Source organism: Pygocentrus nattereri, chromosome 29 (assembly GCF_015220715.1).
Source record: "Pygocentrus nattereri isolate fPygNat1 chromosome 29, fPygNat1.pri, whole genome shotgun sequence".
NCBI classification, from domain to species: domain Eukaryota; kingdom Metazoa; phylum Chordata; class Actinopteri; order Characiformes; family Serrasalmidae; genus Pygocentrus; species Pygocentrus nattereri.
Window position 1 is genome coordinate 2124662 of NC_051239.1, and position 22250 is coordinate 2146911.

Genomic DNA, 22250 nt, shown 5'->3' on the forward strand with positions numbered 1-22250 from the left:
AGTGGCTGGTGTGTGTGTGTATATATATATATATGTGTGTGACCATATTTATTTGACACTCTTCCATCTTACAGGTCAGGGTGGCTTTTTTAGGCCTTGGGTGGTGCTGGGCTAAAGCCCTGCTAGAAGGATGCTCAGATGATCCTGTATGAGGGGCAGAGCACATGGCTGTCGGTGTTCTAACAGTGTTCGGCACATTTTCAGTGGGCTGAAATAAACATGGTGTGAGAGGCCTGTTAGAGTTGTGCTGTGTCGTAGCTGCTCCCGCTTTGGGCTGGATTGTTTATAAACAGCAGGCAGCAAGGGAAGCTCATTTTATGTTGACATTTATAGTGGAGATGTACAGGTTGCATGTAGTGAAATATTAGTCTTGCTCAAACACAAAATGATGTAGCACAAACCAAAATGCATTAGGTTGTGGCACACCTGGACAGTCTATTTCACGACCAGTATGGGCCCATATTTATTCAGCAATGTCATTATTCAATTCAGTTCAATTCAACTTTATTGTCATTATACAATACAGGGTACTGCAGTGTAACGAAACACTATGCGGCGACTTTTCCAGTGCAGTAATAAAAGATGCCTAGTAAACAGGGCAGAGACAAAAGACAGTAAAAAAGACCAAGTGTGCGTGGTCAGCGGGTACAGGTGTCGAACGGAGACAAGATGTGCGTAGGCAAGTGTATTGGCTGTATAGACAGTTGGTGCATGTCATTATGTGCTGTTACCTGCGTCCCCTTGTTCATTCATTTATATGAATAAAGTATTACGTTGATTTATTTGACGGGTTGATTTATTTTTGGCAGTAAATGTGTTGATGCATGTTTTATGGACTTGGACGCAGTGACTGAATCAAGTCAATTCAAAGCAGTGTGGGCACCCAGTCTGCCCACTGAGGTGACAGTGAGAGGAGGAAGGAGGTGGAGTCTGTGTTACTGCCTCCACACCCACATTTCACTGCATGACTTTGTTAGTGTAAGATCTGGTTCACTAACACCTGGACGTTCGTCTTCCTGCAGTAATGGCCGGAGGAAAGAGACGCGTCTGCATCTTCGTCGCCGTGGTGTTAATATGCATCATAATCACAGTTATTATATTTGCGAAACGCAGATATCAGAAGTCGTGTCCTGATGGAAGTTTCAGTAAAGCTGCAGTTGCTGCTGACTCAGAAACATGCTCAGAAGTTGGACGGTGAGTGTTTGTAGGACGCAGCTCACTGGATCTCATCTGTAATCTACTGAAGAAACATGTTTTTTGTCATAGTCCTAACGGTGCAGAGTTTCCTATCTCGTAAGTCGTCTGTGTTTTTGGCGGTGCAGTCAGTTTAGCTGTTTTGCTTTCTGTTCCTCAGAGACATCCTATTGTCTGGTGGTTCGGCAGCAGATGCTGCGGTAGCTGCTCTGCTGTGCACGTCCGTGGTAAACCCTCAGAGCATGGGCATTGGCGGAGGAGGCATATTCACCATAATGGACAAAAATGGTAAGCAGGGCTGAGACATGCAGTACTGTGGAAAAGTCAGAGACCACCCTTTTGTTTCTAGTCAAAACAGCTATTAAGTACAAGTACAAAGCTTTGAAAGTTTGTGTGTGTAAACACTTGTAACGCCGGAGAGCGAGGAGGTGGATGCATATGCGGAGATAAGCGATGTTTATTAAGGGCAGATCCAGGGACATAGAGCCAACACGGATTGATCGGGGGACAGATATGACAGACAAACCAGAATCAAACAGAACAAACAACAATACATAGACTAGTACAAAGACCAGACACCAGACATGGGAAAACAGGCGGGAACAGAGGTGGAAACAATCAGGGGTGGAGTCATGAAACGAGGGGGCTGGACAAAAAAAACAAAACAAAGAACACGTGGACTAAAACAAGACACAACACGAACACATGGACAGGACTGGGAGGGGCCAATCGTGACAACACTGTGTGTGTTTGATCAGAAAATGTTCACTTTCATTTTTCAGGTACAGTGAAATTCATAAATGCCAGAGAAACCGTTCCAGAGGTCTTCAAAGGAGATCTCTCTAACTGCTCATTTGATACCACAGGTACAGCACTGACCGAACAGCAGAGTCCAAAGACTGATTTCACTTGTAATGAGTTGATGTGGGAATTATGGACCCACAGAGAAATCCAGTATTTTAAATGTACATTTTTGTGGATGCTGATGCTGAGATACACGCATAAAATGTAGAAACTTGGACAAAAGCTACCTGGAATCACATTACCTAGAAAATCATTCATTAACATTCATTTCTGTTACAAATACAGTGCCATGAACATAACCACTACAGATACCATAGCAACCACCAAACTGTACCCTAGCAACTAGCAACCACCTGGAACACCAGAGCAAACACTTAGCAACCCCCTTGCAACTGTGAAACTATTGTAACCATGTAATAACACAAGAAAATCCCCTTCAACATCCATGCAACCACCAGAGACACCATAGCAACACCCTAACATGCACCTGCAACCGCTTAGCAACCACATAAGATACTATTGCAATAAACTAACAATGCCTTCATAACCACCTAGGACAACATAGCAACCACCTGGCCTTCCATAGAGTCCATAGAAAAAAGAATAACCAATGAACTTAGATTTATTTGGACGACAGTAAATTAATGAGCATGTGTATTAATGGGGATATCTATTTATATATATATATACATTTTTTTCCCTGTAACATGAATGCTCTGACCAGTCACAGCAGCTCCTAGAAGCCTGGAACTTTTTTATAAAGACAAAAGTATCAGCATCTTGAAAGGGCAACAAAGTTCTCCACACTACTTTCACTTTTCCAGAAATGCAAAGAGGCCTATCCAGAGTCACCATCTGCTTGATCCTCAAGGAGAGGTCTTATTTGTACTCGAAGACATTTGACTCGCTTTTCTTGTGCTTCGCTGCTTCGCCAAGAGCATTTACATTTACAGCATTTGGCTGACGCTCTTATCCAGAGCGACTTACAATTTGATCAATTTACACAAGTAGGCGAAGGCGGTGTTAGGAATCTTGCCCAAGGACTCTTATTGGTATAGTGTAGGGTGTTTGCCCAGGTGGGGGATTGAACCCCAGTCTACAGCGTAGAAGGCAGAGGTGTTACCCACTACACTAACCAACCACTACAGCCCCTAAGAGCAAATCCCAGCTGCGAGTGAAAGCACTCAAAGTTTTAACAGAGCCAGTTTAAGGGGGTTCTGGTCACTTTCTATTCCTCCCTTTATATCAAAAGCAAGACAGCTAAGTGCTAAAGGGCACCCGTGAGTCCTCAATGAAAAGGAGAGAATGTAGCTAAACGGTTTTAAGGGACGTTCCCTTAACTTTGGGAAGTAGAAGGATGTTCCTATTAAAACTGAGTGCTGACTGGTTGGTGGGCTCGGCAGCTCATTGGCTGAGTAAAGAGGTTTGAACTGATGTCATGAATGTGCATTATATTATAATTCAAGATTAAAAGTGTTCAAAAATATAACAGCAGCGATGACATATTGTATATCATCCTGATCAGAAAATAAGCAGTTTTCTGTATTAAAACATCTCAGCACTTTCAAACTGCCATGTTGCTTAGAAGCTCCATAGCACCCCATGTATTTTGGACTGTCTCGGGAGTGGACTCCGGCGCCAGATAAACCCAGAAGACATCATTCCATCGCCACACATTCTCTGGGTTTAACTAAAATGGGGTGGTCAAAGTCTTTGGTCTCCTTTTGCTTTTAAAAAGTGGAAATTATCCTGCACAATGTCACAATCCGCCCGTTTCCTGATGAGGACGTCTTTTAGATAGACGTTTGGTAGATTTCACTGATAGTTATGTCTCCAACTAGCCGCAGCCATCGTTAAAGGAAGTCTCTCAACGGCACATCTTTTGAGACCCCAAGGAAGATGCAAATTTACTCCTGATATTAAAAGGTGGAGGAAGATCACCACAAAGAGTGTCCTGGGCGAGGGGTCTCACTATATTATATTAGTATAATATAGTAACTTCCGTTTTTATACCATCTTATTGTGTTTTTAATGTTGTTTACTGAAGGTTCACTTACTGCTGCAGTTTACGGTCTGATCAGGTTTTTTAGGCTATCAAAAGGTCCTTCCTGTACATTTATGTGGGGAACTATCAATCCTATGGAGAGGAAATGGTGCCAAATAATGTGCAACCACTACATGTGCAACCACCTGATGATCCATGAAAAACACCACATGATTTGCATTTATTTGCATTTAAAAAAGCAGAGTTTGTGTCAGAATAGTGAAATTCTGTCTTGTGGTACTTCAGACGTAACACTGAAGTGCAATCATAGCAGCGAGAAAGGTGAAATGCAAGCAGTTACACTGTGGCTTAATGCATGTTCTCTCTCTCTCTCTCTCTCTCTCCCTCTCTCTCTCTCTCTCTCTCTCTCTCTCTCTCTCTCTCTCTCTCTCTCTCTCTCTCTCCCTCCCTCTCTCTCTCTCTCTCTCTCTCTCCCTCTCTCTCTCTCTCTGTCTCTCTCTCGCTCTCTCTCTCTCTCTCTCTCTCTCCCTCTCTCTCTCTCTCTCCCTCTGTCTCTCTCCCTCTGTCTGTCTCTCCCTCTCTCTCTCTCTCTCCCTCTCTCTCTCTCTCTGTCTCTCTCTCTCTCTCTCTCTCTCTGTCTCTCTCTCTCTCTCTCTCTCTCTCTCTCTCTCCCTCTCTCTCTCTCTCTCTGTCTCTCTCTCTCTCTCTCCCTCTCTCTCTCTCTCTCTCTGTCTCTCTCTCTCTCTCTCTCTCTCTCTCTCTCCCTCTCTCTCTCTCTCTCTCTCTCTCTCTCTCTCTCTGTCTCTCTCTCTCTCCCTCCCTCTCTCTGTCTCTGTCTCTCTCTCTCCTTTTGTTCTCTCACTTCCGTTGTCTGCTCCACCCTCGCACTCTCCCTCCTGCTCCTTTCTCTCTCTCTCTCTCTCTCTGTCTCTCTCTCTCTCTCCCTCTCTCTGTCTCTCTGTCTCTCTCTCTCTGTCTCTCTCTCTCTCTGTCTCTCTCTGTCTCTCCCTCTCTTTCTCCCTCTCTCTCTGTTCTCTCTCTCTCTCGCTCTGTCTCTGTCTCTCTCCCTCTCTCTCTTCTCTCTCTCTCTCTCTCCTTTTGTTCTCTCACTTCCGTTGTCTGCTCCACCCTCGCACTCTCCCTCCTGCTCCTTTCTCTCTGTTCTCTCTCTCTGTCGCTCTCTCTCTCTGTCTCTCTCTCTGTCTCTCTGTCTCTCTCTGTCTCTCTCTCTCTCTCTCTCTCTCTCCCTCTCTCTGTCTCTGTCTCTCTCTCTCTCTCTCTCTCTCTCTCTCTCTCTCTCTCTCTCTCTCTCTCTCTCTCTCTCTCTCTCTCTCTCTCTAGGTAGTCAGTGGATCGGCGTTCCCGGTGAGATCCGTGGTTATGAGCGTGTTCACAAGCTGTATGGTCGTCTGCCCTGGTCCCATCTGTTCCAGCCCACCATCCGCCTGGCCAGGGAGGGGGTCAAAATCTCAAAAAAACTTGCATATTATCTCTCCAATTTCAAAATGCCCATTGCATGGTACTTCACACAGACCAAGACATACAAAACCATTTTTACACCACTTGAACACTTTAGCTTCTCTTCTCACATCAAAATACATTACAGTTTTTACATTAAACTAGTGCGCTCTGTAGTCATTTCCTTAGCAAAGCCGGCGTGTCCTCTTGCCTGCGTGTGCTCATAGTGGTAGCAAAACAATTAAGCCCTTATTTGCACAGGAATAATCTACACGAAAAATTTCAGTCTGGTTTTAGGCCACATCATAGTACAGAAACAGCATTAGTAAAAATTATAAACGATCTTCTATTATTCACGGACCAAGGAAATGTGTCGTTGTTAGTCCTCCTTGACCTTAGTGCAGCATTCGACACAATAGACCATGCTATCCTACTAGATAGACTAGAAAACCTTGTAGGGGTAACAGGAACAGCTCTTTCCTGGTTCAGGTCCTACCTCACCGATCGATGTCAGTTTGTTAATGTAAAGGGTGAATCATCTGTTCGTGCTAAAGTAATTTATGGTGTTCCACAAGGTTCAGTTTTAGGACCTATATTATTTACAATATATATGCTACCACTAGGCACCATTATCAGTAAACACGGCATAAATTTCCACTGCTACGCCGATGACACCCAGTTATATATATCAAGCAAACCGGATGATAAAATTAAACTTGGCAAGATTGAGGACTGAATAAAAGACATAAAAGACTGGATGTCAAATAATTTTCTGTTACTTAACTCAGATAAAACAGAGGTCCTGCTTCTTGGTCCAAAATTAGCCAGACACAGACTGTCTAACTCAACACTAAAACTTAACAATCTCTCAGTTTCATCAAGCTCATCTGTTAAAAATCTTGGTGTCATGATAGACGCTGATCTCTCTTTCGACACACATATATCTAATATCACTAGAACAGCTTTCCTGCATCTCCGCAATATTTCTAAATTAAGAAATGCATTATCTCTACAGGATGCAGAAAAGCTAGTTCATGCATTTATCACTTCAAGGCTAGATTATTGTAATGCCCTGCTGTCTGGACGTCCCAGCAAAAGCCTTAACAAGCTTCAGCTTGTCCAGAACGCTGCAGCCAGAGTCTCACAAGAACTAGGAAGTTTGACCATATTAGTCCAGTTTTATCAGCCCTGCACTGGTTACCAGTTAAATTTCGCATTGATTATAAAATTCTATTACTGACTTATAAAGCTCTAAACGGGCTCGCCCCCCAGTACCTGAGTGACCTCCTCTCCCACTATGAACCATCACGCCTACTTAGATCACAAGGTGCTGCTCACTACTGGTACCTAGAACTAATAAAGCTACATCAGGGGGGAGAGCTTCTCATACAAAGCCCCCCAGCTCTGGAATAATCTTCCTGTTAATATTCGGGACTCAGACTCAGCCTCAGTCTTTAAGTCTAGGCTAAAAACTTATTTGTACAGTCAAGCATTTGGTGACTAGTCTTCCCTGTCAGGTCTAGACCTGCTGGAGTCTCTGCTGCTCTGTATTACTGTAATCTGTGGTCAGCCACTCTTTACAGAACTGACTCTGTGGTCAGCCACTCTTTACAGAACTGACTCTGTGTTCTTCTTTCCTTTCTCTGCCGAGCTGATCAGCTGCCCATCCTGTGCGCCTGATGCTGTTGCCTCTACTGCCTTGGTTGGTGCCGCTGCTCACCAGCCTTCTGGACCGGTTTGACCACCACTGAGCTTCTTGCTGTACAGCGCTGTGCAGTCCTCACCCTCAGATCTCTCTCTTTCTTTTCCCACTTTACTATAAAACTTCATACTAATAATGTTTGCTATCCGGTGTCAACCAGAGGAGGATGGGTTCCCTTTCTGAGTCTTGGTTCCTCTCAAGGTTTCTTCATCTTTTAGGGAGTTTTTCCTTGCCACCGTTGCCGGCGACGCTCATGGGGGCTCGGACCCGGAATTTCTTTCTTCTTTTCTCTTCTCTCTGTAATACTGATTGTTCTGTAAAGCTGCTTTGTGACAACACCTGTTGTAAAAAGTGCTATATAAATAAATTTTGCTTGCTTGCTTGCTTGCTTTTCTGTGTCAGTAAAAAAAAATAAAAATCAGTAAAAACCACAAATGCTCAGTGGAAAGCATTTGGTAGCAGCCTATAGAAAATGCTCAGTTTTCTTACCTTTAGCACCCATTTGAACTATGTAGCACACAACTGTTGACGCAGCACTCAGCTCTGATCAGTTGCTGACTGTATGCATGGATTAAGACTGTAGACAAGTAGTCAGTTTCAGGAATGGGTAACGGTCAAGACTGAAGAGGTTCTGTTCATTCAACAGACCAGCTGGTGACTGACCTGTCCTGGACAATGGCTCTTTTTCCAATTGTGTGATGTGCCCAGTGCACGAGTCACAGTAGAGATATCGGAGAGCCTGTGAAGGCAAGTGTGATGAGCCGTCTGTTGTCCACGCAGCACTCGACCTCACCGTCAAGTGTCCTCATGCTGGCCCTGTTATTGGGCCTTCCCACAACGGCTCCACCATCCAGTCTTACCGCCGGTAAGACTGCTTGCCTGGAAGGTTCTTGAAGCACCATTTATCCCCAGACCATAGCGGTGCTATCCCACTTCTGGCACCAATGTCACGAAAAGTAAGACACAAGGGGTAGCCAAGATCTGCTGTGAAAAATGCTGTTTATTCTACACACTAACTGAAAGGCATATACAGAGCACCAAGCTCACAGGGAAGGTCACCTCTAGGTGCAACGCCCCCCCCGACACACACACACACACACACACACACACACACACACACACACACACACTTCCGCTTATACACATATCAAGAGCCTTTGCATGTGGCCATCTGCATAGCCACACTTCCAGAGTCTCCATAACTCTGGGCAAACAAGGCAGAATGTTTAAAGTTAGTAACACTTCCTTCACTGCATTTGCTCAATAGCGCAACAGCTACACATGGCTTAATCCATATGGCATCAGCGGGTATCAAGATGTTGGTATTAATATTTATGAGGTTGTGGATGAGTAAATGAGCATGAGTTTGGGCCGATACCTGATACTAGTATCAGTATTGATGCATCCCTAATTCAAACATGAATTCTACCCGAGATGTTATAGCCATGTGTTATAGCATGTTTGCATTGTGTAAAGTCTATTTATACATTATCAGGCACAGTTACTGGTATTTTGAAGATTTTATACAATTCAGTGCAGTAGGGTTGGACCTTCTGTCATGGACAAGCTGTGACTGATGAAATGGTTTATAACTCCTTTGTCTGAATTACACTGAAACTTTCAGTTCAGTATGAAGACAAGACCTTCTGTTTGAGACCCTTGTCGTGACTCGACACTTGTTTGACCAATGCATTCTAGCATAATCGCTGGCATTTCTCCATCTCGGTTTTTGGCCTTGAGAAGTTCACAAGAAGTTCACTCGCTCCCTATAAAGTGTCTGTCTTCTCTCTTATGCCCTACTGAGGAAGCTTGTTTTAAGGGCACTTGCTCCAATGTGCTAGGCATTTATTTATGATCTATCCTGCATAGTACATGGCATTTTCATTTTGAGAATCTTTCATTTACATCATTCCCCCCTTTCGCGACAAATAGTCGCGAACCATACATCTTCGGTGTTTCTATATGCTTATAGTAGCTATCAAGTGATTATTGGATAAATGTTTCTGTTTCTAAATACTGTTTACTACTGCTTACATCATTCCTCCCAAATACATCTACCTTCCCAAGTCTGCTGAAAAAGGGAACAAGATCAATATATTGTATGATATTACAGGAAGCTAGTAGGAATATGTGAGTACACAATCCAAATAGGATGGCAATAATAAATTTGGAATAGCTGGTGATGGACATCCTGTCCTGGGTGACTTAAAGAGTCAGGAGGGTGGCCGGCACAGCATGTGCTTTAGCCAAACACTCGTCCCACGCTAGTCCTCACAAGGATAGCGTACACAGAACTCACTCCCCACTCTCAGGGGCAGGAATGCAACCCGATTGTCAATACTGCTATGAGACATTGCCAAATGTTCAACTGGAATGTCGGTTGGAACACAGGAATGTGTAAGAGTAGGTTTTTCTAAAACTGTGTGCTTGTCCTTGAGCCAATTTGAGGATACATCCCTTTTACCTCAAGCTAAAGGAATGTCCATGGGCAGAAGCACAACCTTGCCAGAAAGTGTGATTGGAGCACAACATCCCGTCCATGTAGGACCATCTGCACAAACCCAAAACATGTCTGCTATTGGAACTGTTCCTGCAGTGAGATCTATGTCTAACATTTGTTTGTCATTTAATTCCCACCCTGTGGAATTTATCTTATGTGTACATCTATTGGCAATCCCTACATGTGTGTAATCATAATGGTGACAGAAACAGTATGGATAATGCAAACCATCATCTTGAACCATCGGGGGAGGGGGAGTAATAGGCTTGTATAACAGGGAGCAATTATGGGAGCGCTTGGAATTAAAATGAACCTCCATGCTCCACAGTAGACAATGCAATGGACATGAAACAGTTGTGTTAACGCAATCAGTTAGTCCTCCCAATGGAATGACGGATGGAACTCCTTTCTTTGCATAACATGCTATGCAATCTGTGGCAATGCTTGTTTGAGCAGTGAATTGTAAGTATTGATACAACATGTTTTGAGTGGCATACACAGTAACTACCTCGCTTTTGGCCTCATGATCAATATTGGGTGTCGACGTGTTAGTCGTACCCAAGTCATAGAGTTCTCGAGCTTGCCATTTGTGAATGACAGCCCTACGTGAATGATTAAGGTGAATTTTCTCATAACACATGAGTGAGTCGCAGTATGTTCTAACTGTAAGTATCATTGGGCCGTTGCACTGTGAGTTTTTAGGGAGTCCAGTGGAGTGGAACTTTCCTAGTTCCTACTTTTCCTAGTTTCGGAGCTTCCAAAATGATGTATGTGATGTATGAGTACTAGAGCCATGTGAGTCTGTCCTGCAGGTGCTACTAATTTGGTTCTTGTGTGCAATTGGAAAATCCTGGATAGGCCACAGATGTTTTAGACGGATGAAAGCTTTTAGCGTCATTCCTGGTCAATGTCCATTCGTGACGCACCATATACTGACCCTCTGTAAGTGGTAAGCGTACCGACTCACCCCAACGTTGGCTATTTATTGGGCAGTCTCGCTCACAGTCTATGCCATCAGTCAGATTCCAAGTTTGACAAACTAAGGAATAATCTAAAGTCGTGATCGTCTTTTGTACGCTAAGAGTTTTGGGTTGGAGACTCGGTCTGTGTTGCATTCGGATGTGTCTTTTGTCGTGGGCGTGTCGGAGCAGTTTATTATCTCTTTTGGATTGTAAGTGTGTGAGACGGTTGCAGACCTGGCATTTTAATTTTGAGAATCTTTAATTTACACCACCCTTTGACACAACCTGTCAATCCACTGACTGATTATGCACAGTACAGTGTCAGCAGATGGTACAGGGCAGATATTCAGTGCTAATAAAGGCTGAATAGTTTCAAAGAGAAACCTGTATTTTGTATCATATTTTTGTTGTTGTTGTTGTTGTTGTTGTTTAGAGAGTTTTAGGTCGACCGAATCCTCACTGTCAATTTCTTAGTAAAACAGAAGTGTCCTTTTACATGTGTCAGCCTCTTCTCATTACTTTTCCTCATTTTTCTCCTACTGATTTCAAATCAGTATACACACATACACAACAACACAAAATGTCTGTAAAGCAGATGCAAAATTTAGCAACAGCTTATAGAAAGGACTCTCTTAGTCATGCTGTATGTACCTTCAGCACCCATGTGAACTACACAGTGCACTGTTATTAACTCAGTTGCCATCAGTTGCTGACTGTGCACTCTTACAGGTGTTGGGTTGAAAACAACCAAGTTTGCGTAGTATTCAACCACGTGACTGCGTCACTACTAGACAGAACACACACTGGGTTAATCTAACCTGGCCAGGTGGGTTAACTATTAACAACCCATACTTTTGTTCATATTGACTAGAATGCTGGGTTACCTTATTGCTTATCATGATGCTTCCGCACAGTAATCCCTGTAGAACCAGTGTTCTATCAACATATTATTCTAATAAGTTCTAATAACTCAAAATTTCAAGGTAGCCGGGACACACAGCTTTTTAAAGTTAAATCCCCATATTTTTACAATGCAGCATGAAATGCATGCTGGTCTGTGTTGTTTTTTCAGCAGGGAAGTCCAGGATGATAAAAGTGGAGACTGGACTTGAGTACTATGGCCCTAGACTCCAGTCAACACACATCTGACCCTGATTTCCCCTCTGTGTGTCTTAGTCAGCTGTTCAGAGATGCAGAGGGGAAGATGCTGAAGGAAGGAGACACTGTGAAGTTTGAGAAATTAGCAGACACCCTGGAGAAGATAGCAGACCGTGGAGCCAATGAGTTCTACACAGGAGAAACAGAGAACACATCTCCACTGCTCTAGAGTCCAGTGGCGGCGCTTTACACCACTGCATTCCACGCTCTGCATTGCACTTGGTGATGTAAGGCTTGGATGCAGCTGCTCGGCCATGGAAACCCATTCCATGAAGCTCTCTACGCTGTTCTTGAGCTGATCTGAAGGCCACATGAAGTTTGGAGGTCTGTAGTGATGGACTCTGCAGAAAGTTGGTGACCTCTGTGCACTATGCCCCTCAGCATCCTGAGCTCCTGAGAGCGACCCATTCTTTCACTAATGTCTGTAGAAGCAGTCTGCAGGCCTAGGGGCTCGGCTTTATACACCTGTGGCCAAGGAAGTGACTGGAACACCTGAATTCAGTGATTTGGCTGGGTGACTGAATACTTTTGGAAATATAGTGTAGGTTATAGAAGTGTGTCATAAAACTTTGGGCCCACTGTGAGACTCTGGCCTGTTAAGTGGCTAAAACATGTTATATATAAAGGGCAGTCAGCAGTACATTATCAGATGAATGGTGTTTTTTGTGTTTAAGGTGGAAGTCTCACTCTGGAGGATCTGAGATCAGCTCAGGTGTCTGAGGTGGAGCCCTGGAAAGTGTCTCTGGGCGATTACACCATGTACATCCCCCCTCCACCTTCAGGGGCCCCACTGGTCAGCTTCATCCTCAACGTTATGGAAGGTCAGTAAAATGATCAAAGCTAGGATTTAGTCAGTTATTTTACATTTCCAATACACATTTTGAAGCAACACATTGACCATTGTCCAAAAAAACATGTATGACTTTTATATTTCTTCATTATTTCAGCTTGCCAGCTGCCCTTTATATAGTGTGAAGATTTCATGATGAGCAGACACAAATGCTCCAAAAATACTTGGAATAAAACCTTAACTTTATTAACTTTAAGATTAAAAGTCAAGAATGCTTTTGCTTTCTTTTGTTAACACAAATATTTTGAGGATTTTCTTTGGACAATGACAATATGCTGCCATCTAGGTGGTGTTTCAGCAAGACAACCCAGAGCCACAGAGTGCAGGCACTAGACTGACCTGCCTGCAGTCCAGAACTGTCTCTCATTGAAAATGTGCAGTGCATTATGAAGTGCAATATACAACAAAAGAGACCTCGGACCTGCTGAGCAGCTGAAGTGTTACATCAAGCAAGAATAAAAAAAGCTATTACATCTGATGGTCTCAGTTCACAAATGAACACTGTTAAAATAAAAGGTGATATAGCGCAGTGATAAACACGCCCCCGTCCCGACTTTTTTGGAACATGTATTAGGCATCAAATTTAGAGTAAGCATATAAACAAAAACAACAGAGTTAATTGATTAATTAATTAATTCAAATTTATTAAACTGAATACAGATCAAAAACAAATGACTGACATCTAGATTTTATTTACTGTCCCAGATTTTTTGGAAGTGGGTTTGTAGAACACACTGATTGGAAAGCACATACACACTCACATAAAATAGCGCACAAAAATGTTCGCTATGCCTTCCAGGGTATAACCTAAACCCAGCATCTCTGCAGAAGAAAGAAGAGCGTGTGCTGACCTATCATCGCTGCGTGGAGGCCTTTAAGTTTGCTAAAGGACGGAAGAAGTTCATGACAGACCCCAGATTCAACACTGAAAAGGTACGTCCTGCTGGTCTGTTTTCAAGCAAAACAATATGTTGATTAGGGCTGCAACTGTCAAATATTCTATTGAATATCCTCTCAAATATTCTACTTATCTAAAAGAATGAGAAAAGATGTGTGAAGGAATCATCAAAGCGAGAGATCGACCATATTTTAGGTTCTATATGAACAAGATTTTTAAGTCGCTCAAAAACAGATTTATTCTTGAGTACGCGCTAAACTAAAGCTCACTCAGTGCCTATCTTTGCAACGCCACTGGGCAGTTATTTCCCAGCCAGCAAAAAAAAAACAAAACAAAATTCATATTTTAACCAGTGGCCTTCTCTTTATTTATTACATCTCTGGCTAGTCATTAAGGACTGACCCATCATGCCAGAAGCCCTTCATGCACTTGGGGGGCAGTGGTTGGGTGTCCTGGGTGGTCTTGTCTCACGACCTGGTCGTGTAGTGAACATCTGTTTGTGTTTAACAGGAGGCGTCTGCCACAGTTCAGAAGGAGTTTGCTGAACAAATCAGAAAGAAGATCACAGACAACAGCACCTACGATGGTCAGTACTACAGTATCGGCTCAGATGAAGAGACACATGGCACCACACATCTGTCCATTCTCGATGAGGATGGAATGGCTGTGTCTGTCACCAGCTCCATCAACTACATGTGAGTAAAATCATCAAGATTAAGCGACCCTTATTAGTCCCACAACAGGGAAGTTTCACCTCCGCATTTAACCCATCTGTGCAGTGAAACTCCACATACACACTAGTGAGCACACACACACTAGGGGGCAGTGAGCACACTTGCCCGGAGTGGTGGGCAGCCCTATCCACGGCGCCTGGGGAGCAGCTGGGGGTTAGGTGTCTTGGTCAAGGACACCTGCTGTCGGCTCTGGGGATCTTCCGGTCACAAGGCTGGTTCCCTGACCTCCAGCCCACGACTGTTAGTTCAGACTGCTGTCATACAACATAGACAGCAATGTGCAGTCATGATGACATGAAAGTCACGGAAAAATCACATTGATAAGAAAAGCAAGACAGGGTAGGTAGTAAAGTGCAACCTTTAGCTAAGAGACCTGAAACAATGTTCAGTTTTACCTCGTGTAATGCTTTCTCCACACATCCAAGTCACATCTATACGGTTAATTGGAGTTTTCAGCCATGGTAACTTATGTTATATCCATGCGCCAACAACAGGTTTGCGCCCCAGCACCCCCTACTTTGAGCTCGGCCTTCACAAGATGTTGGTTGGTTTTTGAAATTTCACACTTTCATTTCACACATTTTGCTCCCACCATAATAAGTCTACGCCCCCCACCCCACAATATTTAGCACAAAATGTCCCATAAACGTCTCCAGACGTTCTTGTCACGAGATGACCCTGCTAAAAATGGTATTTTGTGAAGTGAAATGATCTGAAATCTAGTCAATTTATCTAAAATGACCCATTTTTAAATGGTTGTGACCTGTCCAGGGTGTTTCCTACCTTCCGTCCAATGACAGCTGGGATAGGCTCCAGCTCCCCCTGCAGCCATAAACAGTTTAGATGATGTGTCTGTGTGAGATGGTTGTGCCCTTTAGATACGATTATCTAACTTATTTCTAGACATTTTTATTTGTTTAAAGTGCAACCCCCGTTCCAAAAGTTGGGACACTGTGTAAGACTCATAGTTTATTCACAATAGAACAGAGAACACATATCAGATGATGAAAGTGAGGCATTTTACCATTTCATGAAAAACATTAGAACTTGATGACAGCAACGCATCTCAGAAAAGTTGGGACAGGGCCATGTCCACCATCATGTGGTTTATTGTCTTGCTGAAATAAACAAGGCCTTCCCTGAAAGAGACGCTGTCTGGATGGAAGCTTATGTTGCTCTAAAGTCTCTCTATACTGGGCAGCATTGATGGAGCCTTTCTAGATGTGTGAGCTGCCCACGCCATAAACACTAATACAGCCACAGACCATCAGAGATGCAGGCTTTTGAACCAGGTGCTGATAACAAGCTCTCTCCTCTTGAGTCCGCAGGACACTGTGTCCGTGGTTTCCAAAAAGGATTTCAAATTTTGGTTCATCTGACCACAGAACTGTTTTCCGTTTTGCCTCAGTCCGTCTTAAATGAGGTTTGACCCAAAGAAGGTGGCAGCATTTCTGGATCCTGTTTATATCTGTCTTCTGCTTTGCATGATGCAGCTTTAACTTGTGTTTGTGGGTTGTAGAGTGAACTGTGTTCACAGACAGTGATTTCTGGAAGTGATCCTGAGCTCATGCAGTGATTTCCACTACAGAATCAGGCCTGTTTTTAATGCAGTGCCGCCTGAGAGCCTGAAGATCACGAGCATCCAATACTGACCGTCGGCCTGGTCCACTGCGTACAGGTATTGCACAAAGATTCTCTGGATCTTTTGATGATATTATGTACTGTAGATGACATGATGTCCAAAGTCTTCCCTTTTTTTTTACATTGAACATTTTTCCTGAAATTGTTCCACAATATTTTGATGCAGTTTTTCGCAGATTGGTGCCTCTGCCCATCTAAAATGCTTTTTATACCTAGTAATGTGAGTTAGATGCAAATTGCTCCTCCAGCTGTTTTTCTTTTGCTAGTACCACTTTTCCAGCCTTTTGTTGCCCCGTCCAACTTTTTTGGAGATGCGTTGCTCCCATCAAGTTCTAAGTGAGTTACTGTTTTTCATAAAATGGCAAAATGTCTCACTTTCAACATCTGATATGTTCTATTGTGTATAAAGTATGGGCCTTTGAGATCACTGCATTCTATTTTATTTACATTTATTCACATTTTACACAGTGTCCCAACTTCTGTGGAATTGGGGTTGTAAATTTATTAAGTGAAGCTATCTCACTGTTTCTTACAACAAGCTAAATTAAAAACAATTTTACTTAACACAATTACTTAAAACCTGTAAAGAAAGTCTAGAAATATTCATACATTAAGATTACAACAATCTCTACAGGAGAAATGTTAGATTTATTTATTATATTAGAAAGTTTCACTTATCAAGGTAACATTTTTACAGTGCATTTCTGCATTCCTCTTGAGTCCTTTACATTTAACCCATTTTGGCAGATACTGTTAACCAGAGCGACTTACAATTTGATCATTTTAGAGGGGTAGGCAAAGGTAGTATTAGGAGTCTTGCCCAGGGACTCTTATTGGTGTACCATAGGGTGCTTGCCTGAGTCTGCAGAGTGGAGGGCAGGGGCGTTACCGACTGCAATAAAAATATAACAATATATTACTGTACAGTATAGAGTTGGCCGCTGTATGCTGTAATAATAATAGTAGTTTGCTGTAAATAATTTGGTTCACATAAAACAAAGTAAGTGTAAAAAGTTGGGTGCACACTAAACAACCGAAATGTGCTCCATCAAAAATTTGCGGGTCTCAGTCCGCTTCCAGGTGAACCCTGGTTCATTCATTCTTGGTTTTAAAGGGGCGCCCTGCTGTCTGCACACTTCCCTCAAATCTACACATTTATTTGGAGTTTTTCAGCCATGTTAACTTATGTTGTAGACATGCGGCGATGACAGGACCGGAGCAGGGTTGGGATAGCTACTGAAAAATTAGTAGGTAGCTACTTTCCCAGAAAAAGTAGTGGCTGTCAGAATGTTTGTGAATCTGTAATCAAGTTTAAATGTAACCAGCAATCAAACTCACGCACCCAAAGGCGTGATGTCCAACTACAATTAAGACTAAAGGCAAAGTCAATCATTCCAGGTTTGTCCTAACAAGAATAACTGAATACAAACCAAACAATTTAGTGCAAATTATTGTCAACTGTTGACATAAAAACCTGCTTCAATTTAAATATTTCAGCAAGATTCAGACAGACACGGCATTCAGAGTCTTTATTACACTTCAGCAACACTTTAGCCTCAGAATCCCCATCAGTGACTCTGGCTCTGTTTGGGATGAATCAGGCCTGAATAATCTCCCCACAGCTGCAGAGCTGCTGCGGCTCCACAGCAGAACTAGAGTTCTAGGTAAAATCACACAATAATCCTCCTTTACTGTGAAATCGCTATAAAACACAGTTCTAACACAGTTGAACAGTAAATGCTCTTAAACTCTGGAGTTAATGTAGACCTGCTGATTCACCCTTTAACCCTGAAGACTGACGCACAGACTGCTGGTCACCATAGCAACACACATAACGAAGCGGCAAAGAGAGAGATTTAAGACGAACATCGATCATTTGGAGATGAACGAGCTTCTTTACATTTATAATCACTCAGCAGGTTTAATCTGCAACAACTCAATAAACCGAAGTCGAAGCTTCCTGTTCTCCTGCTTGTCGTTCAAACTGTCCCGTTCCACCTTAAATGGTGCAACAGGACAATCTGGTGCCTCAGACACCAGTTAAGGTGGAACGGGACAGTTCGAATGAGAAGCTGGAGGACGGAAAGCGACTTCAGCCTCGTAAAACAGTTGAAAGTTGAGACGTTTTACAAGAAACCCGCTGAGAAGTTTCCTGAGATGTGAGAAAAGCGGTTACGGCTGAGCTGAAGGTCAAAGCAGAGCAGAGTCAGTCTGGGTTTTCATTTGTTTAGTATTTAGCCTGGACGAGTGGTTTCATTATTGCTGAAAGGACAAAACGGCCCTTCTTAACCTTTGGGTTGCGACCCCTGAGCCAAGCCTGCTAGTTAGGGGTGGTCAGCGTGTGCCCGTCTGCTCGAGCGCTCCATGGCTCAGTCAGGACTGCACAGTCGCCACCGGCCCAGTTAACGACCCCTGTGGTTCAGATTTTGAGCAGATTGACTGGAGCCTGTAGTGAAACTTCAGTCGCTATAGCTACACAAAAATCTGTAGGCACTACAGCTACTAGCTACTAAAAAATGTAGTTAACTTCAAAAAGTAGCGCGCTATTCAGATACTCCCCATCCCTGGACCTGAGGAAATGCCTGGTGCCACCCCTGCGTAGATAGTTTGGTACCAGGCCACAACAGTGAGGAGTGGAAAAGGAGCATTGGCTGCAACCCTCACAGATGAGGTGGCACCAGCCGCAGCAGTTGACCCACACTGCGCAGACCCAGAAGCCCTATGGTTTAGCGTGTTCATTTCAAATGTAACATTGCTGTGTATCTACATTAATAACGCATCTAAACTGATGAATATCTGACCTGTACATTTGCTGCAGCGCGGCCAGGACCAGACGGAAGTGGAAACAGTCTTTTAAACGTTCTGTTTGTTACTCATGGTCTGAAAAGATATTTAGAAACGCTGGAGTGTATAAAACATTTTGCATTCTTTTCGTTGAATGTTAAAGGCATTTTTTGCAACAAAACCATTTTAAGTCACAAAATCATATAACCCCACATCTCAATGCCCCTAAACATACAAACCCTCACACACCCAAAAACCCTGAGAGGTCTGGCCCTGCAGAACTACATGTACAGAAGCTTATGTTACTTGTCAGCCTCGTAGCTCCTGAGCTAAAACTAAAGAAGCAAACTTAAAAACACATCAATTATTTTTAGGGGAAAATTGTGGACTGTTGTAATTTTTTTTGGCCAAACTGTTCCTTTATTATGTAGCATACGGTGGTGGACAGTTACTGAGTACCTTGGGGGTCTCGACTTTAACTCCAGGACGTGGTTTATGTACTTCGTCCTGCACTGGTAGGATATGAGAGAGTATTTAGCGATTCTCTCATGCGCTACAGAGGCATGTTCAGTGTTACTAACAGTAATTCCCTCTGAGCTAGGTTTGGGTGTGGAGATTTATCAAAAAAAACAGGCATCATCCTCAACAGTCAGCTGACGGACTTCTGCAAGATAGCAAAGCCGGTACAGGCAGGTGAGTCTGCAGGGAATTTAAGAGAATTCCCATTCCCATGAGAGAAATTTATATATATATATATATAATTTTCTGCAAACTCAAGGTTCCTTAACTGTTACTTACATAAAGGAGTTCTCTGCATCCTTTGTGTGTTTGTGTTCATGTAGGTGAACGTCCTCCCTCCTCCATGGCTCCGATGATCCTTCGCTCCATAGTTACAAACCACACTGTGGTCATCGGAGGAGCAGGGGGCAGCTGGATGACCACTGCGATGACCATGGTGAGTTTGGGCACAGAAAGGGTTTAAAAGCCATTTTTTTGTACATTGTCTACCTGAAGTGCACTTCTGTTCGCCTCAGATTTTACTGCTTTCTTTTCTTTATCCCTTAGAAACAGCCTGTTTTTGTTCCGGGGTCTACTGACATGTGTAAAAGTGTTTACATAGTCATTGTTCTATGGTGGGGTAGTCATGATTGGGTTAGTGTAGTGGGTAACATCTCGGTCTTCTACACTGTAGTCTGGGGTTCAATCCCCACCTGGGTAACCACCCTACACTATACCAATAAGGGTCCTTGGGCAAGACTCCTAACACAGCCTTGGCCTTCCTGTGTAAAATGATCAAACTGTAAGTCGCTCTGGATAAGAGCATCAGCCAAATGCTGTAAATGTAAATGTATGGACTACAGCCTTTTGATCTGATCTTTTTTCTCATTCCGCTCCTTCAACTTGTTCAGGCACTCATGAATTACCTGTGGTTTGAGAAGAGTCTGAGCACGTCCATTGCTGCACCTGTTGTGCATGTGGACTCCGAAAATGCGCTGCAGTTTGAGGAGAAATTCGATGCGGTATGAAAAAAAAACACAGTGCCAGGATTTTAGGGACATTTAGTTTAATTGCCAGTCCTTGCACTGAAAAGCAAAATGCTTATATAGTTTATTAAAAAAAAACATTTAGAAACTCTGTTTACCATGTTACTGTATTTCCTCTCTTTCAGGATGTCATCAAGGGTCTTAAAGGACTCGGGCACACAGTTAAAGAAGCAAAGGCTTTCTATAACGTGGTCAACGCTGTATCAAAGCGAGGAGAGTGCCTCGAGGCCGTTTCAGACGCTCGGAAGATGGGCAAACCTGCTGGATACTGATCTCTTCAATTCATTTTTCTTGTATTTTATTCCAACCTGTCTTTATCCCCTACGCTTAAACTGCTTTACTGTTCCTGATACATGATAATACATTATTAGCAGACAGACTACTTAAGTGCTGAAATTTGGTCACAATGTCTGTAATACTGGAGTTATTCAGTCAGTTTCATAAAAGTATTGCCAGCCTTCAGTTCATACGCTCTATGGCAGTTTGGAAATATGTAGTGAAGGGAATTTTTTCACGTAACACACTTGAGCACTCGGCAGCCTTGCTCTGTAAGTTTGTGTGGCTGAGGTGTTGCTGCTGATAAATGCTTCCATTTATAATGGATAATCCAATATAGTGGCACTTACCGTTGACAAGGGCAGATCTAGCAGGACAGAAATCTCACAAACTGGCTTGTGGCAGAGGGGCCGTCCTATGACAGAGCCATGTTTAAAGTCACTGAGCTCTTCAATGTGACCTACTGGCAGTGCTTGTCTATCGAGACTGAAGGCTATGTGCTTATATTTATACAAATGTTAGCAATGAGTGTGGCTGAAATCCCCGAAGTCAATCATTCGGGGGGGTGTCCACATACTTTTGGCCACACCGTGTAACTAGTCTAACGACACAGGCTCCGTTACTAATAATATCGCCTTTGACAGGTATTTGTTTTGAGTGGTGGCTTGGCTTCTCAGACACGGATTGTGCTGTGTTTGGGTGTTTATTGGAAGGTTGTACATATGGTCAACTAGTAAATACCTCCCTCCATCTCCCTCCATGTAGGTGCTCGTCCAGATCATCTAGATGTCACCTAGAGTTTAAGTTTTCCTCTTGTAAATGATGGCCTGTCCTTTGTAAGGTGTAACTGTTGTAGCATTGAGGGAAAAAAGATGTCCCTATAATAGGACAATGTGTTATTTTTCAATAAATACAGCAGTGGATTGCACAAGCTTTGAAGTTTAATGTCCATTTTGTGAGGTACACCTCATTTATACCTCAGATACCTCATTTTCTCCACAATAGTTCAGACTGTGCTGTTAGCATTCTCGTTCCTTTTGTGTTCATTGTTTTATTGGAGGAAATACACACCAACCCGTAACCGCAGGAGCTCGTGAATGCTCATATGCTGACTGTGGAATAGTGAGTGAAATAATTCATTACCTAAAGAGTGTAGCTCATTAATCAGGCGTGTGATTTTTAATCTAATCAGGTCAAGTCTAGGAAACCATTCAAGCTGAAGACTTAACGTAATGGAAGTGATTAACGTTAATGGAAGTGAAGTACGAAGTGCCTCCACCACTCCAAGGACGTCTTTGGACCCATGACCGTAGTTACACACAGTGTTTGTATACATACAGTCGTTTCTTTAAAGAGAGTTACTTTTTCTGTTAAATACGGTTTTATATATCCATATGGTCGCTGTAATCAGCTCACTATGTGCTGTTTAGAGTCAGTGACACTGACAGAGCTTTTAAATGATGTTTACTAAATAAAGTGCTGAAAGGACTGTTTGGTTTGGACAGCTGGTCCAGATGTGTTTGGGTTTTAGAGAGGAACTCCTGGGTAAGTACTGAGTAGTGACATTCATTTTTCCAACAGAAAATTCATGAATTTATCTGATTACTCAAACATTTATCTGATTACTCAAACCCTTTCATGCCCCCTAAACCATCATGAACACTGGCTTTAGAACTGTGCACTGATAACAAGCTGAGGGGTCTTCAGCCCGGAGGACCAGGGGTGCAACTACATACTTTC

General features: G+C 43.0%; 1 pseudogene; it reads left to right on the plus strand.

Annotated features, from left to right (window-relative positions):
• The first annotated feature begins 984 nt into the window (after positions 1-984).
• Positions 985-21443, plus strand: LOC108415142 (annotated as a pseudogene).
• The last annotated feature ends 807 nt before the right edge of the window (positions 21444-22250 follow it).